Consider the following 8563-nt stretch of genomic DNA (forward strand, 5'->3'; position numbering starts at 1 on the left):
GTACATGCTCTCAGCTGCAACAGCACATGCTAAACTAGGGACTGCTGCAGTCCCATGATTAATACTGGCAGCTTCAGAACACTGAAACTGAAATTAATACTTGGTTTAGAATCAACTTAACATTTGCTTTGTATTCCTACTGGCTATGGTTAATAAAATACATTAAAGCATCCTTTAACTTCATTTCAGCTCAAGCTGAAAAGTAGAAAAAAACTTTTTAATATATATATATATTTATATATGTTTGGAAATACTATCAAAAGAGAGATTACAAATAAAGTAGAAGATGCTCATCTGCTTCTTCCATGACACAGTTTGTTCTATAGCTCCTGAGGAACTAGCAAGTGTGTACCAGGGATCAGTGCCTCCAGGGGTCACAGAGTTAGTATAGTATGTTTTTTACTTAAAAAAATTAACATTTACAAGGATTGGACTTTTGTGTGTCTATTTTTGGCATCCTTTGGTTGAAAAAAAACCACTGGCTGAACTTGCACTCCTAACCTCTTGATGGTGTTTTACTATTAATAGTAAAAGGCTTTAATAAGTAACCAGCCTCAGTGCATGATAATACATTTCCACTTCCTTGCAATCTGTGAACTTTATGACTTGATACCCACTTAAAAAACAATAGTGAGCTCTGCCAGGGCACTGGAGCAGGAGGGAGCAGATGCCCTCGGTGCTGCTGGTGGCCCCCCCCATGTCTCAGCCCTACTCCACCCATGGGACCACAGCCCAGGCTGGTGGCTCCGGGGGTGGCAAATGTCCCAGGGCTGGTGACCGAGCAGCCCCAGCCAGGGGGTTCCAAAATGTGGCCAAATTGCCACAGGCTTCCTGCCTCGACCTGTCCAGTGATGCAGGGGAAGAGCAGCATAGGGCTGTGGGAAGGATGATGCCCAGGGACTGGGATGTGGGGACAAGGGGCAGATGCAGGCTCACGAGTCTCAGCTGTACATTTTTTCCCAGGTTTTTCCAATATTAGTGTGTTAGGAGCTGGTTTGAGACTGGAAGTAGGGAAGAGTTATGATTTAAGAGGAAATAGAATATCCAGATAATTTTAAGATGCTTTCTTGTACAAAGATAATGTAGGTCATGTGTGTAAGCCCAAAATGCTTCCTTGGTTTATGGTGGGGCCAGTGCCAGAGCAGGGGTAACTGGCACCTTGTAGTGGCATCTGACCTCAGAGGAGAGGGGGAAAAACAGTAGGAAAAGCAGGCCAGGAGAGCTGCATTTATTTCAGAGCAACATATGACACTCTCATGTCTAATGGTATTTTTACTTGAAAGGTTAAGTGAGACACAGAAATGGAGTGTTTGCTGTTCTGTTCCAAGAATAATATTTGAACTAATCCAGCAGCTTTGATCATCCGATTACACATTATGTTTATTTGTAAAAAATGTTAAGGCTTTTCTAGGCCCATGCGGATTTCCCCTCCTTTTGATCTCTCTACACCCCCAGTTTTCCTGTAAGGTTAAAGGGATTAATCCATATTTATGTTCACATAAAAAATAAAGTATCCTTTGTTTTTAGATTTTTCAAACTGGACAGAACTAAGGCACAAATAACAAAAACATACAGAATAGCTGCTTTTCCCTGCTTTTACAAATTAAACTTGCATTCTCAGAGCAGGACTTCCACCAGCCCTTATCAGTCCTGAGCACACAGATACTGTTCCTTGGGTAAAGGTAACCAGGCTTTTACAGCCAGAATAGTGGGAGCACAAGTTTTGGGGTGACTGTGTCTTAGGGCTAGGCTGGAGCCAGAATGAGCTGGCTGACAATATAATAAATATGTGTAGATTACAATTTTCCTTTGCTAGCTTATATATGAACTCCTTCAGCCCCTCTCAATAAAGCAGGAGAGGATGCAGCACCCACCCAGAGGACTGATGAGCAGCCCCTGCTCTGAGCTAGCCCAGAGGATTCCTACTTTGGGAAAGTCAGTGGAAGTTGTTTATTAGTGGTTTGTGAAAAAAAGTATTTAGCTACCTGATGTTATTTGAAAAGTGTTTCCCAGCTGTTTTCTGTTTTTCACTTATGGTTTAACTGAGGGTTTACTATTAAAGAAAATGGACTGAGTACAAGGAAATATCTGTGGTCATTGTCACTAGCCCCAGCATGAGATAATATATTTGCTCCACAAGATTCTTTTTTTTTAATTTTATTTTATTTAAAGTTTGTCTCCGTTAGTTGTATAACTCTGTGTTATGACAACATACAACATCCCAGGTGCACACCATTACTTTCCTTGTTTTGGTTGTCCAAAGGATATGGCTGGCTCTGCTGGAAATGACCATTTTCATTTTCTAGATAGACATAATTAGTGTTCTATTAGCTTTTATCTCAAGGGTCTTGCTCTAGAAGGGAAACTATCATTAATTTGGCATGTCAATTGCTTTTTTTATTCAACTAGAAGTGCCAGTAGGGACAGTTGTGGACACTGCCCATGAGGGCAGAGTCAAGGCAGCTTTCTGACTGCAGAGAGGATACTGAAAACCTTCAGGCTAACCAGACACACAAGTCTTTATAGCCACTGTTTTTCCTTTGCCATGCCATTATTTTGAGAACTGTCATTATCACCCACAACCATTTCTTCCTGAATTCCCTACAATTTCCCTAGACTTTTCTGCTAGAACTCGTTCTATGTCAGACTCTTTTCTCTTTCATTCTCTCACTCAAAGCAGACCCACATCCTAATGGTTTTACATTTTCAGCTATTCTCCCCACTTCCCAATCCATCTACATCTTGCACAACATCTTCCAATTCAGGTTTGTTGCAGCCAGCAAAAGCATTGGGAGTCAGTGATGTGCAAGAGTCTAGCTGGGATTTTCTGTAATTTTCTTGGGCAACCTCTTAGAAAATAAGTTATTGGAAATGATGATCAGCTCATAGGAACTTGTTGCAAAAGTTTTCCCTCCTTCCTACCAGCAATGAACTGCATGATCTGAACTGAAATGTATTTGTCTCAGTGAATGAAGGAGTGAGATTGCTGGTATTATCCAGCCTGCTTATGAGTAAGAGCACTGCCCTTGCTTTCAGCAATCATTGATCTAAATGAAAACAGTTTGCTTCTCATCCTTTATCTTTTATTAGACACTATTAAGGGTAAAAAAACCCCTGGAATTTGAGGCCTCAGAAACCCTGTGCTAGTTCCTTGGTGGTGTTACAAACCCTTTTACCAGGCAGCCAGCCAACAAAAGCTGTAAAATTAATTAGTTGCTGCACAAAGTATACAAAAAAAAAAAATTTTTTTTTTTAAATCAAGATGTGGCTTTTCTAAACAAACAGTGTGTTCAGCAGAGTTCTTTTTTATAACCAGTCTCAACCTTCAGGTATGCAACTCTGCCAACATCTTGCAGGCAGTATCTAGACCATCAAGACAATTAAAAGAGTTCTCAGCCCAGTCTTGGGAACACCTTTCCTAGGGGGCAAGTTGGGGATGCACAGGGAGCAGGTTGCAGGCAGGCTCCATGGTACAGGCAGCAGAAACAGCCCAGTCCTGGCTACTGCCTCCTCCAGCCTTTTCCCAGCATGTCCTGAAGAATTTGCTGAGTTAATTAACTGCACATATACTGGGAGTCCAGTGCTTCCAAGAAAACAAGGAATAGAGTCATGTTATGCATGCACAGCAAACGTGGCTCCCATCAGGGTCCACTCCGTGCGTGCAGAGCAAATACAGAGCAGGAATCCCACAGGAGATAAGGGAGAGGCCACAGAGTGCAGCCCATCCCCACACTGACACCAGTCCATGACTCTGCCAGGAATATGGGCACGGGAAAAACACCTCTCTGGTTTTCCTATGAGCTTGAACACCAGTCATCAACTAAAGGAAAACTTATATTTTTCCTTTTTTTTTCCTTTAAATTGGAAATGCAAAGAAGAATTCTATCATATAGAACCGCTCAAAGTGGCCTCAAACTGTGTAAACTTTCAGGTTAAGTGCTCAATTAAAAGGTCAAATTATCCAAACAGAAAACTGAAGTGTCAGGCAATAATTGTCTACTGGACTCTCTCACCTGAAGAGTTCATTGCACACTGACCTCGTTTAAACATTATACAAACCAGGGGTACGTGTGGTACTTCCTAAGTTATAAATAACTCTTAAAAATCCGGAGTTAGGTAAACATCCAGATCACTGTTCGGAAGTAAGTGTTTGAATATGAAATTGCAGGATCCACAAATGCAATACACATGCTCTTAGAATTCTTAGCCAATTCTTTTTCTAAAAAAAAAAATAAAAAAAAAAATAGTCCATAGCTTTCACCAGCATAACAAAGATTCACATTTATATACAATATTCAAACTATTACTAATACTTGCTGAAGAAGTCTTGTTTTATGAGCCACACCCAGGTCTCAGTTCTGTGCCCATACTTTTCTTGTGTGATTTCCATTATGACCCAATGTTTTAAGCTCATTCTTTCATTTTGACCAAAAATTTGAATATCTCTGCCTGTGGCAATCAACAGGCACAGTGATGTGGCAGTCACATCTACATATTCCTTACTCAGTGCCATTTTGAAAAGTAATTCAATTCACTGCTTCATAACCAAGTTCTTACTCTGTCGTAGTTGTCAAAAAAACCAAAAATACAAAGCCAATATGCTAAAAAACTTTCAGTGTCTGGTAGCAACATTTAATAGCCTTTTGGCTATGTCCAGAGAAAAAATTTTACAGCTCATTTTCAGAAATGAAGAGGGAAATATACTTGAAGGCATTCATTCTACTGAAGACTGGAGGCCACATCTCAATTGCAAGGCAGGTGCTGATTACATTTACCTGAAACATCCTATGGCTATTTTTTTGTACCATCCTGCAGGAAAATCAAGAGCAGAGTGACAGGAATTGTGTAAAGGTCTCGTCCTGGTATGGACTTGGAATACATTTGTACATTTAAGCTGGGAGCCATTCTTCTTCTCTTTGAGCACAAATGAGGGTGCCAAGGTTGTGCAGACCATCACATGCAAAACACATCAATATTTCTGTAATGTTCCTGTTATTAATATTCATGCCCATTAAATGTGATATCCAGAGCTTACTAAAATTGGTGGATTCCTTTCTATTGGATTTGAACATGACCAGATGAAGCCTGAAATGATTCTGTATTTGCACTCAGCAACCTTTATGTTGCCACATGATACATGGATCCCCTTTTTCTTCTTACTTGTGTGTCCCCTCTGGCTGGAGTCACATGCTCACTGCAAAACCATTAACCACTATGTCCTCTTTAAACCCAACCCACTATCAGCAGCAAAGAGGCCATAAACTGGTGTTTTCTGGGAGATCTGCTCTGTTTCTGATAAGGGCTATGTAATCACTTCACAAGTTTGAAAAGAGATAGTTGGGTAAAAAAAAAACCCTGATAAATATATACTTGTGGTTCTTTTAGAAATCTTGGCCACTGTAAGCACACATCATCTACATACAATTACAAAAAGGCTTCCTGAATCATCAGTTGGATTTGTTGTGAGACCTGAGTGAGTTAGCACTAGCATATGAGTCACTTTAAATAATGAACCCCACCTGAAAATGTCAGAATGGACTCTATGACCCCAGGGAACAAATTTAACAACAGAAAAAAAAAAAAGAAAAAAAAAAGAAAAAAAAAAAGGTTAACTTTAGAATAAGACTAGTTCAGACCTAAACCCAGTCAGTTATGTGGCTTGAGAGACAATCTGAGTCATGGTGTCACACAGTGGAGCCATGGCTTGACAAGCCTTGGAGGCAGATACATCTTCAGAAAGTTTCTCATGCCTGAATTGGACTCTTGGTTCAAGATGTGAACAAAGGAATGAAGTTAGAATAGGAAATGGTTTGGCTGCTCAAGGGGTTGATCATAAGAGATGGCACATTCATGTCCTGTCCATTCTATGCTAAGGAGAGAAATTTGTTAGTCAGTTAAAGAAATATTTTAATTACTCTTAATTCATCAAGGGTCAAAGGAAAACCTTAGGTTGTCCTGGGTTTTGGTTGTATTTCTTTATTTAAAAGGAAATTGGAGTGCCTAATTTTTTTTAAAGGATGTGTGGAGTGTCTTGACCAGATGATGCCTACATATTATTTTCACAGCTGTGACTTACGGTTTTACTAGAAATGCTAAAAACAGAGCTGGCCATGAGTATGTGATGACAAGAACAGCTCTTTTGCAGCCAAACTCTTAATTCAGTCACCACAGTCACAGTCACTGCAGTTTGTCTATTTTAATAACACAAGAGAAGCAGCTTGCATCATAGCAGCATGAAGAAAAAACAGGATGCTTAAAAAGATGAGTCTTGTCCAAGCTGGTGCTTAAATCATATAACACAAAAATAACACACAAATAAAAATGTGTTGAAAAGGCCAGAAATCCACATGCTCACTGTAATCATGTAATCACTGGAATATCATCCAGAAACTTAAACCTGGATTCGAAGAAAATACCAAATCATGGATGAAATTGAAGCTTGTTGGAACAATAGAACTTTTTGGTAGATGCAGTTGTCTCATTTGGTAGAAATAATGTGTCAGAAAATTGTTTGTTGCTAGGAATGTTCTTCTTTACTAGAGTTACCTAGCTGCCATCTAAATTACTGAACAATCTGACTGCTGAACTGCTGGAATTACTATTCCAGGTGAGACCTTTGGTCACTCAGTGAGCCCCAGGGGTCCAAGACCTTCAAAGCAAGGCAGAAAGATGGTTTCAGCCAGCTACTAAACACATTGTTCCTCACTGGGGGTGTCAGAGATTATCCTAAAATGTTTGATTTAACATTGTTCAAAAGCACACCTATAGTAACCACTATCATCCTGGATTTTTTTTTTCATGTAGCAACCAATCTCCTTTGAAGGTTTCTGAAATCTTGGTGTCACATGTGCTGTGGCTCAGCCTTTGCCACGTGTGATGGTCACTCTGTTCACCAACACATCAGTTGAAAAAAGAGGTGTCAAGCCTCAAAGTGTGAGGTGTGAAAGTTGGAAAGGACACAGGTGTGGCAGGAGGAACAGCATTTACCAAACTAATAAACTCTATGGCTTCTCAGGGATATAAAGGAGCCAAATGATGACACAGCTAAGTCTATCTGGAGCCTTGCTCTAATGATTTAAACAAATTAAAAACAAGTCCATAAGGAAAGCTACTTGTGGTGGCCCATCCCATGGCACGTGTAGCTGACCCTTCCAACCAGACTGATGGGGAAAGTGAAATGCAAACCAGCCTCAGTGTTTCAGGCATTCCCCAGTGAGCCACTGGTGCAGCAAACAACAGCACTGAGAAATGCTGATTGCCAGTTTTCCATTCTTTCCCTAAATATTGCTTCCTTAACATCTCCCTTCACATATCTCACTTTCTTATGCTGTTGGATGCATTCCCATGAACAGCTCCTTCCTGTCACTCACTGCCTGCTGCCCTTCCCAGCTTTCAGAGTCACAGAGAAATCCCAGAACACAGCTCAAGTGAGAGCCTGGCCCCCAAATTCCTCTTTTGTAACTCAGAGAGCCCGTGCTCCTCCCAGCTGCCTGCATCCTTCACATGTCATATTTTCCTAAATCCATTTGAAGAATTTCCAGTAGCAGCACTGAACACCCTAAGTACCAAAAGAGCAGGAGTTATGTGTCTGTCACAGCAGCAGGGAATGGCCTTTTGTCTGGCCCAAAAGTTTGGAGTTTGTGCTGCAGGTGGGCTCAGGCAGTTTGTAAAAAGAAAAATGCAAAGCGTGGCAGGGAAGGTTACAAAGGGGAAAGTGAACCAAATCATCCCAAGTTTCAAAAGAATCAGGGCAAATTTTTTCCAGTAAGTAATTCTTACATTGCCAAATGAAGTGGGAGGGAAATTGTTCTTAGATGTGGATGAAGCTACTTAAACCCTATGAACAAATTTGGCAGGAAATAAAAAGTAGGGGAAAGTATTCCAATAAATTCAGAAGTTTTGTTTTCATTTTGTCGTCTTGACATCTGGGGGTTTTTAAATGAATTAAAGAGGGTTATGTAATGCATGGTTTCTGATCTAATAAAATTTTCCAGACCCTGCTCATTTGAGAATTTCTTTTTCTTTTTTTTTTTTTTTTTTTTTTTTTGAGAAACACTTTCATTACGAGTTAACCCTGAGCAATTTTTTCAGTCAGTGAACTACAATGCTCAGTGTTAAGAGTTGTTCCCTAGGTCACCTGTGAATATACAGCAGAATTATGAAGGAAAAGAAGTTCCCATCTTTTAGTTTAATCCCTCAAGTGGAAAACTTTGCATTTTGTCTTGTCAGGAAGATATGTGACCATTCACAAGAGTGCTGAGTAAAATGAAATACTCAGAAACGAGCATTTGCAACCCAAAGTAGGTGCAGCCAGGTGTGGTGTTACCTGCTCAGGGGGGCTGGGAGGGCTCAGGCCAGGTGAGGTTCAGCTCCAGAGCAGATATCAGACTCTAAACCGTGTCAAGAGGATGCTGTCTGTCACACCCCAGGGGCTGTGTCACATCTATTGCTGTGACCCTGCAGGAGGCTCCTGGTGACCACGCTTTAAGGCTGCCACCTGCTGTCAGCCTGCCCGGGGCCACCAGGGTCCTGGAGCCTTTGTCCCAGCTCCCAGCTTGTCCTG

Source organism: Heliangelus exortis, chromosome 16, assembly GCF_036169615.1.
Source record: "Heliangelus exortis chromosome 16, bHelExo1.hap1, whole genome shotgun sequence".
NCBI classification, from domain to species: Eukaryota; Metazoa; Chordata; class Aves; order Apodiformes; family Trochilidae; genus Heliangelus; species Heliangelus exortis.